At 37.8% G+C, this 21,854-nt stretch overlaps 1 long non-coding RNA gene across 1 annotated transcript; it reads left to right on the top strand.

The window, feature by feature from the left end:
• Positions 1-2,602: 2,602 nt before the first annotated feature.
• LOC307150931 lies at positions 2,603-20,707 on the top strand. Its single transcript, XR_013819795.1, has 7 exons — positions 2,603-2,952; positions 7,143-7,177; positions 11,005-11,174; positions 13,053-13,171; positions 14,861-15,013; positions 16,827-16,996; positions 19,928-20,707. It is a non-coding gene; the product is annotated as an uncharacterized lncRNA (long non-coding RNA).
• Positions 20,708-21,854: the final 1,147 nt, after the last annotated feature.

Genomic DNA, 21,854 nt, shown 5'->3' with positions numbered 1-21,854 from the left:
ATCTTCTCCAAAGAATAGAGTAGGGATCACGCAACATGACCTACCAGAACCTTGATATCACAATATTGCCACCCTTGGGCATTGGGACATAGGTGCGGATTAAGACTTTGCATAATAAGATTACACGCTGACTGAATGATATCAAGGGACGATCCATATGTGGCAAGCTGGCTCTCTGTCTCCGGCTCAGTGGCGGGTGGTACAGCTTGTGGAGAGAGATGCCTGGGAGAGCCGCTGGGAATCAAATGGGATTCAGATTGTAAATGAGTTGGCCATTTGCAGTCATAGCTACCAGTGACTGGATCTATCGCTGTCTCACATTTAAATGTGAGAGGTTAGATCAGCTGTCCTTTGTGCAATTACCACAATGACCTGGAATTATGGCCAAGTTTACTGGGACATTTTTACACTGATTTGTTTCTTCTGTTTGCAGATGTTTCAAATCACTTGCTGAGTTTTTCAGTGACCAATCAAAGAAAGCGAGGAGTTCTGATTCTACGACTAGTTTTAAATGCACAACGGTCTTCCTAAATATTTCTTCCCAAATTCTCACCTTAGATTCCTTCTCGAAGAAAAGTCAGAAGTGGTCAAAGCTGGTAGAAGTTTCCTTTTGTCCATGAATACCTCGGATGCCATAGTTCAACAGTGGCAGCCCCTGCTGACAGACCCCTCCATCCCGGGAGCTGCTTTTCTCTCAAGAATCTCACCATTCATGGCTCCCCATTCCCGCATCTTCAAAGCAACATTCCAAGAAAATCCCTCACATAAAAAGATACCTCTCCTCATGAGCTGATGATCTAGGGGTGTCAAGCTGTTGTTCCTGTCCCCACTGTGTGCTGTGGGAAATGGATGTGTCTGTCGACTGGATGGGATCAATAAGCACAAGGCCACAACATCGACCCGCTGCTCTCCTAAATGACTCCATGAGTCCTTGTCCGCTGTGCTGGGCAGTCAGGCACTGTGGGGAACTTGGGGAAACTGGAAATGCTTCAAACCAGGGGGTCCCAAACAGAAAAACATACCCGCTACTAGTATTAAACAATACCTTCCAAACTGTAAAGCAAGTACAGACCGCACAGCTTTGCGAATGAGGCCATGTCCATTATGTCAAAATGCTGGACAAAAGGGAAGTTGAATGATGTTAACCTTAGTCTTTTGGACTTTTGTGGATTTGCGATGTGTTTTGTAATAACATCAACATCAGTTCAAGGCAGTTCAGTTAGGCTAAATATACAACAGCAACCACCGTCCTTAAAGAGTTAATTTCATATTAGTCATTGGTAAAGGTGCATGATATATTGGTGGCATTATATTCACATTAAGTTAATCTTTAAAAATACTAATAATTGAATAACTTGCCAATGCAAATCTCAAAATGAATATCCATTTTCCCATACTGTACATTATAATGTTGTAATGCCTAAATTGACGTATAGCATTTAAAGCATTGATTTGTATAGTTTATTTTATTTTGATTATAAGACAAAATAGTATAAATGTTGGCCATTTATCGATTATTTGTCATAATATGATGATAATTATCTGCACTAGTCAGAATTTAAAATCGGTACATCCCTAGTCATTGGTTAACTATACGTTTTCTTTTTTCCAAACTTGGACTAAATCTATCATGCTGTTGAATCCTGCCGTTTCCTACCAATCCAACCCCAGTGGCAGAAAAGCTAAATATATATTACTGCATTGCAGTCGTTTGCATTCAAGTTTCGTCCCTCAAAACAGAGTCTCCATATAGGGACCTATTCCTTAGACTGCTTAATGAAAACATATCCGTTATCAGTGTTAATAACAGCAACCCCAGACATGATTGTAGCTTACGATCACAGAATGCATGACACCTGCCTGTCCAGTATCAAAGCTGCCTGCCGCTTATGCAAATATAGCAAGATAGTCCTGTAGATCAGTCTATGAGGCCCCACCAGTCAGATCAGACTTCCCAGGAGGCTTCTGTCACTGATAGCAATCACTGCCACACAAGCATACAACATTACAGACTCAAATTAGCAGAGCACAGGAGAGAGAAAGGGGATTAGAGAGATCCGCTCTCCCACCGGCCCAACTTACAAATTAAATATGATAATCAAACAACACGATCACAATGGATTTGATGACAGGGGTTTAGCAAAATTTAGCTTGTTACCCATGGTTGCACGCTCTAATTTGGATTTTCTTTTTTTCATTGATGGTGGTGATTATGGCGGCTTTGTTTTTTTGTCGTTTTGTATTGCTACATGTAAGTTGAAAGCGCAAAAAAAAAAAAAAAAGTAAATTGCCAGAAACCTTACATGCACATCTCTTTAAAATATGTCAGTGTTTTTCAGGAACTACTGTTGGTTTGAATAGTTGTAAGACTGAGTATTGATACCGATTTATTTAATTTCGTTTTTAACTTGTTTTAAGATTTAACAACAGGAACAAATGTGTATATTTTATTTTTTAATGTATCTTATAAAAATACTCATTCCCTGAAAGTAATGATAAACACTGTAGTGAAGTAGCCTAATGATAATTGGAAAATCATTATTTTTACTCAGCCCTAGTTCGAAAGAAATTCTTCATTCTTCTGAAATGTTAGTTGAAACAAAATAATTCTTAGTTCTTTACCTCAGTTTTAAGGCCTGTTAGATGACCCCATTGAACAACTACTGGGGCTCTCCAATTGCTTAAAAAACAGCTGGTATTCAAATTGGATTCCCGGTCTAATTTCCTCTGAGGTAACTGGCATTTCTGTCCCATCTGTCAACAGGTGAGAACCAGAGCTGAAGCCGAATGCTCTGGTGGCTGCCTGCACAAACAGCCTAATTCAATAAGGTGATGTCTGTGTCAGCCAATGCTTATCTACTGAATTCACACAAGGTGTCTGGGAGTTTGAACAGTGCTGGGCCTAGCAAGGTGGAAAGTTGACACCTGCCTTTCCAATCCCTTAAGACAACAGCAAGTACCTCACCTGCTGTTGTCATGACCTGACAAAGATTTAATAACATGATGTTGAGGGAAAAGTTGGTAAATAACCTGATTTGTCTGATTTTTATTACAACATCCATTCTATTTAAAGCTATAACATCAACCATTCAAACTTTTCTTGGACTGATTCTTGAGATGTAAAACCAACAGATTGGAGCATTCATGACTCGCAGCTTCTCTGCTCTTTATTGTCAAGGCAATCAGGAGTTTATTCGTGGTTAAGAGCAATGAGAGAGAGTAGAGCGAAAGCCTCTCATCAAAAGAAAAGGCCCGAAACAATTGTTTTGATGACTGATCTGTGGCCCAGACTGTCATCATTACCCCCCATGAGAGGGACACACACCCCCTAAAACAATCCACTCTGGGCTAATGGCTCCTACGCATTTCATTTGTAAGACACTATAGAAAGTATGCTACAATAGGCTCCATCTTGAGAGGGCCCATCTGGGTGCCTCTTAGATCCTTTGAACAGCACGGAGGGTCGCTGACCTAGAAAGCCATCAATAAAAGACAATCCTTGGGAGGACAAATTGAAGAGCGGTGGAATCTCTCGTCTTTGCCTTACTCAGCTTTGAGTTTATGGGTGAGGCTGATGATATTTGCCCACTGTACTGTATTCGTTACTCAACTTTGCTGTCATTATTTGGTCGTCGGGGTCAAGTTGTTTCTGAGGTGAAGGAGACGTTGGCTCCTTTTCAGGAGATTTGGAAAGGGCTGTCGCACAAGAAGTGAAATTTAAATGTTTTAAGTGGTTTTACCCCATACTTTGATCCAAACTTGTCAAAATCTGACTTTAAAGGAATACTCTGAGTTCAGTACAATTCATCAGCAATAAATATTATACACTTATAATGGAAGTGAATGGGGCCAATTTTTTGAGAATTTGAAACCAGAAATGTGAAATTTACAAGATATAAGATAAAACCAAAACCTTAATAAGATAAAAACCAAATTTTACAAGTTAGAAGTACAATCTGTTAAAACGTTTGTATTATTTAAGCTGTCGAATCATTTTTACTGTAGTTTTACAGTTTTAGTGTTTACAGAGTTTAAGTTGTAAAATTAGATATAAGTTTACACAGAAAAGGTTTGTAAATGATTTTATCATTATGTTTACATGAATATTGTTTACGTCTTGTGGCTATTCTATTGAAACCGTAAGTATTTTAACATTTACGTATGGGCCCCATTCACTTCTATTGCAAGCGGCTCACTGTAACCCAAATTTTTTTAAACAAAGGAAAGGAAATGTGTTTGTTAATCAACATTATACCACAATTTCTGTTGGTTTGAGTTTAACTTGTGCTGAACCAGGAATATTCCTTTAATTAACCACATTCATGCTTGTATTTACTATTAGAACTTTTAGTACTACACATTCTTTAAATGTAATTATGAAGGTTTGTGTGCTTAGTTGAACATTTTGAGTCATGCTGTTGATATTTGTTAGCCATTCCGATGGTCTAATGAGGCATTGATGGGCTGGACCACATCATTGACCTCAGAAAAACACCCTGAGTTTGTCGGACCGCCAGTCCACCTCCAAATAACAGGTTTTAACCAATGCCTTTAAATGACCAAATGATTGCAATGAAACGACACAATAAATCACACATCTGAGCCCATTGACAGTCTTTCAGTCAAACGTACAATATACATTGTAATTTAAGCTATTGGCTCTTGAAAGGGGAGCTAATTGTTCGCCTTTTTTTTTTTTTTTTTTTTCAATAATCAGAAAAGGTCAGTGGTGAGGCTGTCACTGCCTTTCACAATGCCAGCCAGGCAACAGATGTTAATTCGAACCATTACTGTCCTATCGCTCGGCGAGATGAGTTCATGACAAACAGCAGAGCTCTCTCCCATGCCGAGAGAGAGACAATCCAACAGACTATAATTACCTCCAGTGCCATGAGACTGATGGAGACAAGCCCTGCAGAAAAGGACCCATCACCTACCTTAGATATAATATTTTACTACCTAGTAATTTATCCATCATTCCTGAAAGCACTTGGGTCCTATTGTTGTCAGAGCAGGGGAATGAAGGCACCGGCGAGGACTTCAATCTCTGAAATTACACCGTTTTGGAGACAAAGGCAGGATGGAGGGAGAAACAAGGAAGCCATGCTTTTGGGTGGCACTTTTATCATTGAGTGGCAGATAGTTGAACAATCAGCAAGTCTGGGGGCAAAGTGATGTTGAGGCAGACAGTGCCTTTTGTTTTTAGGCTGAATCGAAATGGTTTTGGGGCCGCAAATGAAAAGAGACGTTCATAGCATATCAAAATATAATTTTACCTGTAACCGATTCTGTTATTTGAAAGGCTTGGGCTGGAGGGGGAAAAACACAAGTTCTTGTGGAACTGATCATATTTCATGCTGAAGTACATGTACTTGTACGTTAGCTGTCTGTCAGACTAGACATTAACAGAACAAAAGTTATCATAGAATCGCAGTTTCATTATAGGCAACTTTTTGTGACACCAAGACTGTTCTTTTTACGGCAATTTTTTGTTTTAGTTTGTCATTTTTGTCTTGTAATAAAAGTATTCTTTAAATTTAGTCAGTATTTTGTTATGTCATATTCAATAATTTATTATTTTCATCTATGCATTTATGACTTAAGTCAGTGGTTCTAAACCTTAAGTAACCCGTAGGCCCCCTGTTCTCCAATACAATCTTTGATTTTATGTGTTTTGGTGGAAGCTGAATTTCATGTGATTTTTTTTTTTTTTTTTTTTTTGCATTTTAATTTAATTAAGAGTTTTATTATTTTAATATATTATTAATAATTTATTAATACTTTTAAGTCACCCTGCGGCCCCTTTGGTGTGGAGGCTCCCTGTTTGAGAACCACTGACTTAAATGGCATCTAATTTTAATAGATTTTAATAAACAAAAACAACATGTAAAAACTCCTGAAATAACATTATAATAAACACACTATTGTAATATGATGTTGTGAATTCATTATGCTTTAGTTATTCATTCCCTGAGTTTAATTGCGTTATGTAAAGACAGCGTATTCACAACATGACTTGAACATTCTGACTAGCATGTGACCCGTGGAGATCTATATTCGATCTGAGTTGCAATAGGCATTCCCGAGATTTAAGCGCAAAAGTGAAATTCATCCAGGGGGGCTGACCCACTCGGCCAAGCCAGAGAAGGCGCGTTCTCCCCGGCTTGGCCAAGAGACTCAGAGGGGGTGGAAGTCAGATCAAATATGGGACTTTGGAACGTACTTCGATATTTGAACGGTCATAACGCGATGCAGCCACCTAGGAACATCAATCTCTGGTTGACTTTAGTTCAAGACTTGTGAATTTGTGTTCAAAATCATATTCTTGGTAGATGTTTCTTTTTCAGAAACATTTTAGTGCATTGGTAATATCTTGCAGTGTAATTTTATTGTCATATTTTCATTGTTCTTCCTTGCAATAAGATCCTTCACCTTTCAATCCAGATCTGGCCTCTGGAGCAAATCTACCGAGCCATGCAGAGTTGGTGTAACGAAAAGCCACCAGCCAGTCAGTGAATCCCACAAAAGAGGAAGTGCATCTTCTGCTTGTCATTACAGCTCGGTGATGTTGCTGGTTTTAATGACCTTCCCGAGCATTCACCACAGCCAGGGGGTCATACAAACCCACGACTCTCCAGGAAAAGCCCTCCATTAATGGGAAGAGGAACAGAAGCACCCGGGCCGCTTCAGTTCAGCGGACAGATGGGAGGCCATTGTAAATATTTTGATTGATGGAGGGTGGGGTCAAGGCGTAAACCTTTGTTTTCCATATAAATGGGGAGGGCGGGAATCCAATGCAGGATGTTGGCTTGTTTTTTGATAGGCCTCCCATTCCTTAGCATGGCAGAGTGCAGACACTGAAGGGTAGTGAAGGTTTCCATGGATCTAAAGAATGTTTCGGACATGTTTTGTGTATCTGACCTCGTTTTATATGTAAAGTTCCTGCTGGTCTGAGAGGAATATCCCATAGTGAAGATGTTGTAAATATGTCTGACTGTTCTATATGTGTTTGACCGTATGGGTAATAATTGCTGTTTTCCCCCATGACAGATGGATCTGATCTGACCCTTTTTTTTTGTCAAATTAGACCTGACCAAATGTAATTTTGCCTTGAGAGTGACTTTTTTTCTTTCCTTTCCCAGGAGGAGTCAACAGCCGAAAGAGTCCAAAGCAACAGGTGAATTCAGCCCCTCACATACACTCACACCTTCCTCTCCTCCCCAAACAGAAAAACACTCCTAACCGGCAAACTGCAACAGTGACCAGCCCAGGGATCTAAATCAGCCTTTACCCACACATTACCTTAATGATGTCACAAAGGAATGCCCCATGGTCCTAGTCTCTGATTGGCCCACAGCTCCTCACAGGTCTAATCAGGAAGTGTTGGTGTTAAGAGTGGCTTTTCTAATTTAAGGTGTTATCTGCGAGACAATGGCCTGTTTTGTTATTGCGTTAGAAAGGTGATTTGTCCCTGGGGCTCTGACACATCTTCTTTCACACATGTACCTTGTTAAGTGGCCAGGAGACCAGAAACATGCTTCAAAGTAAAGACTGAAATAGATGACTTAATTTTTGAGAAATGATTTGCAAAGTCCCTTTAAAAGTGATAAAATCACAGTGAAGTCTTTTAGTGGTTTATTACTTTATATAAAATGTGGTGGTTGCGATCCTGGATGCTGATTGGTCATATGCTGATTGATTATCAGTGCAAATATGGACAGATGTTATATACACTAAGGTGGAAAATAGCAATATTTTCCTTGCACTAAGTGTAAATAGTAGTTAGGTGCTATTTAGCGCAAATGGTGGCAGATATTATTTGCACCTCAGTGTATTGTAGTATAATATAAAGCAGTATTCAATAATAGCAACATATTCAGTGTACATGATTATATTTGTTAAAATAAATATTGATGCTGCTGTATTGCTTTATTTATTGCTTAATTGGGTTCAGTAAAAGGTTACGCCAAAAATTGTACGCCATCCTCCTTACTTTCCACGCAACTGATTCTGTTATCATCGGGATTTCTTTTGTAATTTTGTCTGGCTCAATCAGTCAATGGTGGGTGGAGTTAGTTTAAATACCAACAACAACATTTACACTTGGTGTAAGTAGACACGCCATTATTATTATTAATAATAATATTTGTTGTTGTTATTTAATTTCAAATATTTAGTAAATTAATTAAAAACAATTTCCCTATGTAGGGTTGCAGAATTTTTTATTAATTTATTTGTTTTTTGCTTGTTTATTTATTTATTTTCTAAACCGCCTGTCCTATGTAGGGTTGTGGTATTTATTTATTTATTTTCTAAACCGCCTGTCCTATGTAGGGTTGTGGTATTTATTTATTTATTTTCTAAACCGCCTGTCCTATGTAGGGTTGTGGTATTTATTTATTTATTTTCTAAACCGCCTGTCCTATGTAGTGTTGTGGAATTTGTTTGATTTATTCCAGTAATACGCTTAATGCTGTGTTATATTGTGAATATAGTCATGGCTAAAGGGTTTTCAAGCAAGCCAGCTGTCAAAATTGAACATGCTATGAGTTCTCAGTGCTCTATTCACATAAATTTCATAATTTACAGTAAATCTGTTTGTTGCCGTAAGTACTGAGTGTTTGCCGTTGTAGATCAGTGTGGCTGATACCGGATGATTGATATGAAATGATATGAAATGATGTCTGACGGCGCTGGAGTTGTTAGCACATTCAATTCACATTAAGATAAATTGACTGCAGAGGGAACAGCCGCTAAGAGTCAAACAGACACACATATGCACGAACGGCCCCTCATAAACATGATTGAAAGCCCTGTACACACATCCATCCACGTGCTTGCCTGAATTGCACATAATGACTCCAGGACACACACGCATAACACACACACATAACCACACGCTCAATTGAGTGTGAGAATGACGATGAAACAATCTTTTCCGCTCTGGGCCTGTAATCGGGGCCTCACTTTTGAGCAGCGTCCATGTGAATATGTAGCATATTTGTCACATGGCTTTAATAGAGAGAATCAAGTTATTTAGTTTGGGTAATGAGGTGGCGGCTTGTTGTGTGTTGGCAGTGACCTCTGTCAAACACAAGGGCATGAACATGCGAACCGAGGAGGTGACGACTGCTTTGCCCAGCAAGAATGTTAATATCTCACTTGATAACTATGGATGCGTCTCATTCTGCTCCCGAGATCCCTATCTGTATGTCATGAACATTCAATTCGCGGACTAACAGGAGCCGTGATCATATAAACACTGACACAATTGAATTTTGAGCACATACATGCCTTTAGATTTATTTTTATTTTTTAAAAATGTATTAAAAGTTTTTTTATAAAGTTTAATATTTTTTTGTGTATCATTTCTACTTAATAATTAATATTATTTAATTGTGTTTTATTGTGAAATTAGCCCCAGCAAGACAAAGAAATGTCCATGTCATTTCCATCACTGAATATTCTTAAAAAAATATACATTGAAATTTTAAAAATGTAGTTTACAGCACTGTTTAACACATCTTAGTGCATTTTTGTTAATGCCATTAAAAAATATAAAGGTAACTACAGAAAATAAGACTTTGTCTTGACTTACACTTAGACTCGTCTTTTGTTGACTTAACATGACAAGTGAATCTAGTGAGAGGTCATGGAATTTCAACAAAGTGAACGTCTCAGTGCACCAGAACTATGTTGACATGGCTGACTCCCTAGCTAGTGTACTGGCTACTGAACTAGTGAGCTGATTGAGCTACACCCCATTAAACTTGCTTTGTTTACCTCATCATTGCGCTGAGGAATCAGGCATGGCTTCACCACACTCCCCTTTTCGCCTGTCATTTTCGTTTGTTTGGTCTCCTGTGGCGTTTAACATTCTTTTAAAAAAAAGAAGACGATGGCTATTGTGAATTGAGCTAATAAAACTGTTTATCCATGTGCTAAGAAGTGTGAGTGTGAAGAGCACTTGAGATTTGTCCCAAACCACTGCACCCTTTGTGGCCGTTGGAGTGGGTGTGATCCTTAGCCAACAAAGCTTGTTTGACTTGTAGAGTTTATTTTTCCGCACCGATCTGTTAACTCAGTTGTCATTACAAGCCGTTAAAGGCACAAAGCCTTTTTTGGGGCGTAATTACAACAGTCAATTATTCGAATTTGCTTTTTTTCAGTCATCTAATTCCCATCTAAAGACATCACATCAGACTGTAAGGGTAAAAAAAAAAAAAAATGGCTGAATGATTTTATGCCCAATTTTCTCTACCTATGTAACAAAGCGATTATTTTCTCTCCCCCGGAAACAAAATTAGAAGGTACAGTTCCTATTCAATGGGCCGTTTGTCTATCGGCGGCAATATATAAACTGTCACAGCATGAAATCGGTTTTCTGCCTTGGCTCATTTCAAATCAGAGGTTTCGAGCACATTAGTATCGCAATTAGAGGGCCTCGGTTATGCGACGCTGGCTGTGGAAACAGAGAGACCCATTTCTTTTTTTTCTTTTCTTCCCGGACTGTCGGGTTTTAAGAAGGTGACTGGGCCTGCACCCTAATCGCCACAGATAATAAATTGATCAACTCTTAAACTTCTGAGAGGGTTGAATGGGGCTCACCCCATCCATTGAGTGTGGACGGATTACTCACGCTTAGTTGGCTCTAGGTAGTCTTTGGCAAGCCTCCCCACCAGGCCTGGGAATGGGGCTGCATTGAGGCCCATTCACAAGCGCCTGACACAGAGCGTGCTTTTATACAGCACTGCTTTATTATGAGAAGATCCCCAGCCGCCCACCCCGGGCTTGTCCTTGCCATACTCTTTCTTGCACGTTAAGAAAAGGTTATCCCCTACCTTAATCCATATTGCAATGTGGATTAGAGCGCGAATGTGTGTGTGTGTGTGTGAGATGGGGGGCGTGCGGAGTGTTTCAACTTCACACAGGATTCCCCCCCTCCTATCGAAACACACTCACTCTCTCTCTTTCACCCTGTTTTTCTCTCTCTCTTTTACAAAGTGCCTATAGGCTCTGGTAAAGGATTTGCATCTTGAATGGGTAACCTGCAGTTCTCCTCAATGAAGACATCAGATCAAAGTTCAACCAGTCAAAGCCCTGCTAAAACGTTAAGGAGGCCGGCACGTACACAAAGGCACGGGATGAACGGCAACTGCTGCCTCAAGAGAGGGGTAAAAAAAACACACTGGAATCCCTGATCCAGATTAAGAGTGGATTATGGCGTTCACAATGGAGCCGGTTTCAATTGAATTCACTAAAGAATTATGTTCAATATTTCAATTTTTAATGGTTATTGTAAACTTTTCATAGAATCAAAAATTACAAATAATTAATCCTCTTCTAGAACTTCGGCTCCATCCTTTACCGAAAATTCCACAGTTAACCATTGATTTCCACCTGTTTCTACCCTAATCTTAAGCTTTAAAGTAACTCTTGTCATTTTAATGTATTTTACAATGTAATTTATTCCTGTTATCAAAGCTGAAGTTTCAGCATCATCACTCCAGTCATGATCCTTCAGAAATCAATCTAAAATGCTGATTTGGTGCTCAAGAAACATTTCTTCTTATTATCATCATCAAGTTGGACCATTGTGCTGCTTTTGTGGATTCTTTAACTTTCTATTGATCAGGATTCTTTAAAGTTAAAAAACAACATTTATTTGGAATAGAAATCTTTTTTCTAGTCAAATCAAGTCACCGTTATATAGCACTTTATAAAATACTGATATAGTTTCATAATTTGAAGTTGTAATAATTTGTGACATTGAAATTTTGAAGTTCATAATTTAAATTCTGCTGTAAAGTAGCTCTAAAAAATGCAATAGTGTCAACATTTTTGTAACAATATATGTCTTTACTGCCACTTTCAATCAGTTTAATGCATCACTGCTGAATTAAATTCTGAATTATTATTTTTTTAAATCATACTGATCCCAAACTTTTGAATAATATGCATATATATACATTATATAAAAACTGGTACTTTCTGTACTGTCTTTAATTTATTCCAAAAAATATATATATTAATCTAATTATTTTTTTATATTAATTGTATTTAATAATATTTATACTTCATTTGGACTGATTATTTCCAAAAAATGATCTTTCAAAAACATCTTTAGCTCCACTAAAACTAAAATAGCAAGGCAAAAGACAATAACGCACTTAATTACTGCCCTTTCCTGGCGCCAGGTCGTGCTTAATTGCTCTTGCCTTATTTGTGACAGTCAGTTCTTTTAAGTTTAGGATCTGGGCTTTATCATTGCGACAAAATGACAGCTCACTGACTAGAAATGAATCCTTTTTCTGTTGTCTCTTAATAAATGAGCCAAATGCCCCATGTTGGTTCCCTGACTATTAAATTGGGTTACTTTATGATATGGTATAATTGATATCAATTGCACTCCAGGTGATGTGGACCCTGTTGTTTAAATGGTGCTGCTTTTCCCACAATGAAGGCAGCGCCTTGCTGGGTGCAAACTGTACCGAGACACTTCTCTGGGTAGCTATAATCTTAATTAGCTAACCCACTCGTTCACGTAGATATTCGCATTGCCTTCATCATTATCTATATGAAATACGCCCAGCAGGATGGCCATGATACAATATATTACATACAAAGGCAACTGTGTGAAATGTGTGCTCTCCCCTCCTTAAAATCACGGTGCGGTGCAAAAGGACCTGAGCATTTTTCTCCTCATTCAATTCGGGCCTGGTGAGCGGTGTTTAGCGCAGCGGGCTCAGAGGGCACCATTGTTTATTTGTCAAAAGTTAAAATGCCTCTCTTCGACAGCTCTTTAAAAGCAGGTTTCAAGAGGTGCCCCAGTGCTAAATTGTAAAGTTGTGTCCAGAATGGAACACATGGTAAAGAGTGCCATAATTGATGGGTTTGTTGGAGGAGCACTTAAATTAATGTTTGGTATTATGGGCCTTTTATGTGTAATAGGCCTGGTTAAGATCATAAAAGCTAAGGAAATGTTAACACTTGAAAGAAGTACCGGTAAACTAGCATGATTTTGTAATGTTGAAGCATTTGTTTCCAAACAGCGTAAAGCCACAGGGAGTTGCAGACCATTGGCTAACTGGAGATTGAAGCAGATGCTGTATGTGATCAAGGATGCAGTCGCTCAACAAAGTATTTGGACTCTTAAGCCACAATTAAAAAGGTAAGAATGTCATTGCATTCAATAACAAAGTATCAAACCAAGTGGCATTTATTAGATATAGCACAAGCAAACTTTTCCAAGTTAAACATTTCACAAAAAGTTAGAGTGTTTAAGCTAAATTTAAAGTCCCCGTGAACCGGAAGTTGCAAACGACTCTTCTCCGCTGTTGTGACGTATTTCCAAGTGAAACGGAATATTGAACAGAGGGCAGGGTTTTACTTTAGCACTCCTCCTCTCCATCTCTGCTCATAGCAGACTAACGGTTTGAGGGGAGTAGTTAAGCGTTTTCAACCCAAGCCTTCAAATCAGAAAAGGAATGCCATTCCAGACCGGAAGTAACTTTTCAGATTTTGATTAAACATTACCACGGCAAACAATTTTTTTCTGTGTATTAACAGATTAATTGTTCACCACAAGACTAGTAATATCCACTAACAAAGTAAATAGGGTCAATTTTGATTTCATGTCGACTTTAAATTTTGGAACCTTCTGGTTGCTGGTTGTCAAAATGCCAACCAGAATGAACATGTCTATAGTTCATGTAATCCTTGCTAAAAAAAGAAAGAAAAGTTGGTTTTCTGCTCTTAAATGGTCTCCCCTTTTCTGTTGGCTGGATTTAAAGAGGTTTTGGGTTTTGGCCAAGAGACTAAGTGGCCGCCCAGCTAATAAACATCTACATTACTTGACCAGGTTGGGAAATTTGATAAAAAATACATTAAAAACAGTAATATTGTGAAATGTCATTACAATATAAAATAACTTTTCTATTTTAATCTATTTTAAAATGTAATTTATTCCTATGCTGACAAAGCTGAATTTTCAGCATCATTACTTCAGTCTTCAGTGTCACACGATGCTTGAAAAAATCATTCTAATATGCTAATTTGCTGCTCAAGAAACATTTCTTATTATTATTATCAATGTTGAAAATAATTCTTATTATTTTTGTGGAAACCGTAGTACTTTTTTCAGGATTATTTGATGAATAGAAAGTTCATATGAACACCATTTATTTGAAATAGAAATCTTTTGTAACATTATAAATGTCTTTACTGTCACTTTCGATTAATGTAATGCATCCCTGCTGAATAAAAGTATGAATTATTATTTTTTAAAGTCTTGCTGACCCCAAACAGTTGTTTGTCTACTATGGCTAACAATTTTGAGAAGGTCGAACATAATCTAACATAGTTTAGTTCCACAAAGAACTTTTTATTGTCTAGTTCTTTAAAAAACAAAACAAAAAAAACAATCCTCTGCTAGTGCTTTAAAGAACCCAAAAACTAAATATGCTGAACTGAAAAACCTATAACATAATAGGAACTTTTTAATCTCCAAAGAACAATTTAGCAAAATCGAGAACCCTGTGAAAAATGTTTCTTGATATAGCCAGGTGTTTTTGGTAAGCCAAATATCCATTAAAGGACCTTGAATGTATCGAGTCAAAGCAACCCGGTAAAGCATACTTATTTTTCCTGTTCTAGTTGTGTTTTTGTTTATTGTCTCATTTCAAAACATTTACTTCAAAACTTGTTGATGATTGTTTAGCGAATCTCAGGAACTATCAGGCCTCACCTTCATTATACCGAAGCGAACATGAATGTACAAAATGATTATACCAGCAGCCCCAGTCATTATCTTATCAAAGAATGGCAGGCCTTTTCAAATTAAACATTCTTCTGTTGACAGGTGTGTACGGATGTGCTTCTCTTACTGCGTGCCTCATGCGTGTTCGCGTCTGAGGTTGCGAGTGTGATAGACAGGGGTTTACTGTGACCGAGAGACCCCCACACACTCCCCAGAGAGACAGTCTCCCTCCCTGACAGACAACTCACCTTCCAGGTGAAGGTGTGTGTGTGTGTGTGTACGTATAGTACACTGCGTAGGAGTAGTGTGACAGACAGAGGCGCAGTGTGTGTGTGTGTGGGTGTATTCTGATAGACAGAGGTACTGTGCTGCAGAGGCAGGTGAAGGTGATGCCCTGATTCAGCTGTGGACTGTTTATTAGAGATTGAGGGAGGGATAGACAGATAAACAGAGGGATGGGGGGGGGGGATCAGGTGTTTCTCACCCAGCCCCTCGTTAATGGCTCGTTCATTATTTCTGATTTAGCGCTGGAGTGCTGCGGTGGTGTCAAATCTTAACTCTGTTCATTAAATCATTAATTTTTTTTTTCAGACGGTAAGTGAGGCCAGTGTAATGAAGCCATCACAGTCTCAGCAGAATTCACCCCTTGTTAAGCGTCTCTTGCAGGTTGTGAATGGCAGTCACTGATTAACAGCTTCCCCAGTGTCTTGATTATGGCTCTTATCAATGGTTTTCCATAGATCTTTTCGAGTAGACTTGTTTTGCATGCATTATAATTGTTTATACTATTAGACTATGTATTCAGTACATTAACAGAAAGTGCCATGTTGTTTATTTCATTTTATTTATTTTTCTGGACATGGTATCACAGTAATACCAAAATACTAAGTTATGTACTATGGTACTACTTTATATGGCATTGTTTGAAGTGCTGTGTAAATACCATGGTGAATTAAAATGAATAAGAAAATTAATCATTTCAGATTCATGGTATGTGTCTAAGTAACAAGGTATTAACATTTGGTTGCCATCACTGTACATGGTACCGCTGAAGTCATTCTTTTGCAGTTTAGTTGATATTTTGTTTTGGGGATCTCTTTTTGTTGTTGGCTTACAAACTAAAAATAGACCAAACATATATAATGCAAAATATCAACACTTATTTGAAAAATGTAAGATCTTTCATGGTATCTGAAACAATACAATCTAACTAAAATAAACAAACAAAATATAGACAAAATATAAAATACAATTATGTAAAAAATAAATTAAAAATGGATCTTTCCTGGTACTGAAACCAAAACAAAAATCTAATGAGACTAAACTAACAAAATATAGACAAAACCTAACAGAATGTATACAATTATAAATAATAATAATAATAAAGATGTTACTGTCCTGGTAACTGAAACAAACAAAATCTAACTAAAATAAACCAAAAAATATAGACAAAATGTAAACAATTATTTTATAAATAATAAAGATCTGTCCTGGTAACTGAAACAAACAAAATCTAGACAAAATATAAACCTTTTTTTTTTTTTTTTTTTTAAATAAAGATCTGTCCTGGTAACTGAAACAAACACAATCTAACTAAAATAAACAAACAAAATATAGACAAAATAAACAATTATTTTAAAAACAGAAAGATCTGTCCTGGTAACTGAAAGGTTATAAGTTTAAACACCACATGGGGCAGTTCATGAGCTATCAGCATTTTGTTCTTGAACAAAGTTATTCCTGGGGGATTGTCACTATAATAGGGGGACTGTTGATTTAGTGAAAAAAAAAAAGTTGATTAAATGACTATTTATTTGTTACTCTTTAAGTGTATGATATGATATAAACAGCCAGGCAGACTGGGATAATAATCATGGAATATATTGACTGAAATCATCATCATAATCAACCATTATAACCACCCACACACCCACTGCTTGTTGTCACAAGTCTCTGGGATGCTGGTTCAGGAGTTAAGAGCAGGCCCAGGTACCTGAAGAAGCCAAGCTCCCTGAGCCCTCTCCTCCCCTGTTATCTTGTTACTAATGTTTTCCTCCCTTTACCTCAGGGATTTGGTGGCCTCCAGGGTCTGCCATCATCAGCAGCCGGCAAGCTGTTTCCAGGCAGCTCAGAGGCAAACAAGTATTGTTGAGTGTCATATATGACAACGTGCAAGTCTTTTTTCCACCGTGATCTGGCACGACGCCACATGTTAAAGGGCATCAAGCCTTTCCCACCGTAAGTTTACTTTATTTCAAATGTTTCTTTCCTTTTCAGCCTCAATATAATGGAGATAATCCATCTGGATAAAGATTTAAAAGTTAAAGTTAAATGTATGAAGTCCAGTACTTCGGTTGAACCAGAGCAACTAAAATCAACTAAAAAAATGTCTCTGCTGGAGCACACTCTTCATAGCACTTTTAAACCGCTTTCATATTCACTTCAAAATATGTGGAGAGAAATTATAAATCACAATGGAGCTCTGAACTATGATTCTGGCCAAAGGCAGTCTTGTGATCTTGCGGCGTGACGTTTTTTTTTGGCTTCTCTCCTCCTCAGTGTGCATGAAGTCTCCTTCACAACCCTAAACTTGACGTGCCAAAAAAGTTGTGACTTGCTTTTGAAAGCCATCCAGCCATTTATAAAGGAAGTCTAGACAGTTGATTGGTTGTTTTGCATTAGTTTAGTGCTTCTTTTAGTAGACTATTTTTAAACAGCAGATGGTAGTTATTGCCAAATGTCATAGTGAACTCTTGAACATGTGTTGCCCATAATCTTTTTACCCAATTTCTAAGAAAATGTCCGTCCGTCCATCCGCAAGTTGTGTGTGTGTGTGTGTGTGTGTGTGTGTGTGTGTGTGTGTGTGTGTGTGTGTGTGTGTGTGTGTGTGTGTGTGTGTGTGTGTGTGTGTGTGTGTGTGTGTGTGTGTGTGTGTGTGTGTGTGTGTGTGTGTGTGTGTGTGTGTGTGTGTGTGTGTGTGTGTGTGTGTTCTAAACCGAACCCCCTCCCATTTCACTCTCACACACAATGAAAAGGCACTCTGAATGAAACTTACTTAGCTTCTCTCTTGTGGGCTAATGAGGTTCTGTTCAATATGCTATTTTCCATATTCCATTTGATGTGTTTAAATATTAATCTTGTAAAATATTCATGCAACGGGAGCCTTCAGCGGTGGCTGTTAGGAGAGGATAACTCCTGATAAGTGTTAATGTATCAGAAGCTTTGTAAATTTTGTGAGAGCTGCTCAGAGATCAGTAAGCTTTTGTTTTTTGTGGTTACTAATGCTCTGACTTTTAATGGACGCACTGATATTAGGGTTGCATAACTACATATGCCTGTGCTACTGTGTTTGCATTTGATCTTAACCACATTTCTGTGTGTATTTGAGTGCATGCATGCATGTTGGGAAGTAACTAGCAATAAGGCCCTATTTACCCCTGATATTAACTTTTGTTTCATACAATCCATTTGAAATGAGTGTAAACGGAGTGCTAAAAAATGAAGATTCAGGTGTATTTCTCTCCTTTTGTGTGATTTATCACAGTAAACCAAAAAGTATTTTAATAACAGGTGTAAATGGGGCCTTTAAAAACTCAAATTCGTGGAGGGACTCGAATCTGTGAATTCTGTGATTTCACTAGAATTTGAGTAGTTCAATTTTGTACAACTCTATTCAAACTAGAATTTGAGTAGTATATATTTATATATATATATATTTAGTTAAGATTTATGTACAAGTTATGCCTTCAAATTATGGCTCTGATTAAAAATACCAAAGGCCCCTAAAGGCTTCAGTGGCATTTACTTGAATCTGCCTTTTCTAAATAGTTGCTTGGCAGTAATTTAACTACTTGAAATTATGATTAGCTTGGCAACCTCTAAAGTAGCTTCCCCAGCACTAATGCATGCATATCCATGGATGTATCCTAGTGCACTGGTTCTGTGTACGTTCTGGGCATGTGCTGGGAAGTGTTGGTCTGCTTTACTGTACATTGGGGTCACAGCGTGCTGGAGACGGTGTCAGCTGGGTGGGCATATGGAGGTCTTGGCTGCTGGTGCAAGCAGACTGTGGGCAACCCTGGGTCCAAACTTGGGCACATTTGTTCTATAGGCAGAAGGCAGGGGCAACCCCTATACCGGCCACACTCTGAGGACCCGGGACAGCGGCCCCCACCAGATGCCTGTTTTTGTCTACACAGTTCAGCCATTTTGAGATTAATCTTGATGTAATTTGGTTTCAGATTGTTAATGTTACTAAACATCCATGTTAGTTAGTTAGTTATGAAAAGCATAGTTGGCATAATGTATTGGTTTTTTTGTGTGTGTGTTTGACCATCTGACTGTATATGCCTCTTATTATATGATTGTGTAACAAATAATGAATAAATAGACAAAAATATTAAGTTATTGTATTATTTGAGAAGAAAAATACTATGCAAGAGACATACAACTAGTATAGCTAAGTTGTAAATCTTTTGCCTTGGACAGTTTTACAATTTATATAAAAATATTTCAACCTAGAATGCCTTGACCAATCAGAATCGTGTATTTTATAGTCATTTTTACAATTTTGCCTTTTATTTTAGTGTTTTGGAAATGTAATGAGAAACAAGAAATAGTTGTATCTATTTTATCATGTCAGGGTTCGGAAGTGCTTTTAAAAAAGCATTTTAAGCAGATCCTCATTTTGTTATTGCGTTTTCTAAAACTTTGAATAATGTATAATTAAAAGCCTGTTACATCCTGCATGAATTGGTTATATAAACTTAAAAAGGGTATGGGGGCTATTCTCTGGTGTTCATTTTACAAACTCACAATCACGTAGTTTTGGAGTTCTGTTTATGTAAGTTCACATGTCAGGCTGATTAGCTGTAAGAGGTACTAGTGAATTAGGAGATCTTGACTTGACTCAACAGAGATGGCATATAATGAAAATGGACACAAAAAAGAGAAAAGAAACGTGGCTCTCCGAGCATGAATGTTTCATCAGTTCTACTGCACTATGCCGCTGAAAGCCTCAAGTTGAGTCTCTACCACACAATTGACCTGAAAGTTTAATAATAACTCGCTCATGAGGTGCCGCATGTGTGTCAGGCTGTTTGTGCGTCTACATCTACATCTTTGGTTATATTTTCGACTGTATTTTTATGTGTGTGTGTGTGTTTACAGAAAATGTTACACCCCCACCCCATTCTGGATGAAAAGGGTCCTGTGAGAGAGGAGTGTACAGCCAACCACATGGCAGGACAGGCGCGGTGTCCTGGGCTGGGGCCTTATGGAAGGTCAGGGGGGTTGGCGAGTAGCGGCAGCCAGGACTCTGAAGGAAACAGTGGGAGAATGGGGCGGCTTGAGCCCGCTGGTCACCAGCCAACATGCCCAACCTCGAGAGTTCGCTTTCCTCGACTCTGTCTCTCAAAGCACCCCAAATTTGTGGCTAGGGAGGTATGCAAAACGACACAATGTAGTTATTTTGGTTCAGTATAGTAAAGTTGACATCGCTGACATTGCCCATTTTAACACTCTAAGCTTATAAAGTATAGTAGGCATAATCAGGGTTTTTGTTGTTATAACCGTCTGTACAATTCACTATTAAAAACACAATTCACGTTTATTTGTATAGTGCTTTTCGCAATATATATTGTTTCAAAGCATCTTTACAGAAAATGCTTGTTTCAAAGAAGAGTGTATCAAAGTAATGTCCATATGGCAGTGATATACAGCTGTAATATGTTGTGTTCTTATAGTTAACATTAGGTATTCAGTTAAGCAGACACAGTAAACGTGTTAGGCAGCAATTACAACTTGTGCTCGTAATGATTACAATACAAGGATAATATACAATGTTAGGATAATATTTGATAGTTTTGTATGTCGATCCAAAGTTGGCATCATTTGAATAAAAATAAAAGTTCCAAAGGGAGATATAAGATATAAGAACCATTTTGGGTTCCCCAAAGAACCTTTCAGTGAACAGTTTGTAAAAGAACTATATAATGTTCTAAAGAGCCTTTTTCCACAATAAAGAAGCTTTTGTGCAATGTAAGGGTTCCATTGATGTTAAAGGTTCATAATGAAACCATTGATGCCAATAATAACCTTTATTTTTAAGAATGAATGCCACTAATCATATGGTTGTGTTCCAAATAATGAATGAATAGACATACAAATATTGTTTTTAGTTTAAGTTATTGTATTATGTGAGAAGAAAGATACTGCGGAGTGATACAAGCAAGGTGAAACTAGCATAGCTATGTAGGAAATCCTTTGTCTGGGACAATTTTATAGTTTAGCGCTCAATATATAAAAATATTTGAACCCATAGTAGCTTGTTTGACCAATCAATTGTTTTATAGTCATATTTTAACATTTCATTTATAGTGTCTTGGAAAATGTATGTGAGAAACAAGAAATAGCCTTATCTAGCTTTAAAAAAACAAAAAAGGATTCTGCCGGTCTAATTTCATGTGAAACTTGTCATGTCTTTATCACAAACCCCTTTCAGTCTTCATACACAACAGTCTCCACACCAGTGATACCAAACCTTTGCTCTGTCTCGCTTGTGTTTTAAAGTAGGACAAAAACATTTTTTTTTCCATGAAAATTGCATAAGGCCAGGGCAACAAACATGGAAAAGGGGGCCATGTGAAATATTGAAAAGGTTGAATAATTCAGGGCATCCGGTCATGTGTTAAAAACAGGATTTTGGGGAGAGGGGGGTGGAGGAGAAGGTGAGGCGTAAGGGGAGTGATCCCCCAGCCACTCTCCACACCCACCTGCAGGGTGACAGTCCTCTCTCCTGGCCTGAACCCCATCTGGAGCGGGACGGGATTAGACCAGGCCAGACAATAGTGCAGGAATAACTATGGAAAGAGTTCAACACAAACGTCTTCTTTTCTAGCTATTCCCAATTTCTGGCATTTTCATTTTCTGCTAAAAAATTGCCATGGCAATTTTAATAAAATCCTAGTATTATTTGTCCTCATTTGTACAAAAAATACGAAAAATAAAAATCTATTTTTATATTATATTTTACATTAATAATAAACAATATAAAAGCATTGGTTATGCTGTGTCCATCTCTTTAAATAAAAAAAAA

The sequence above is a fragment of the Squalius cephalus genome, assembly GCF_949319135.1.
Source record: "Squalius cephalus genome assembly, chromosome: 23".
In the NCBI taxonomy this organism is placed as follows: Eukaryota; Metazoa; Chordata; class Actinopteri; order Cypriniformes; family Leuciscidae; genus Squalius; species Squalius cephalus.
Note: the sequence above shows the minus strand (reverse complement) of the source record. Positions and strands in the feature narration are given on the sequence as shown.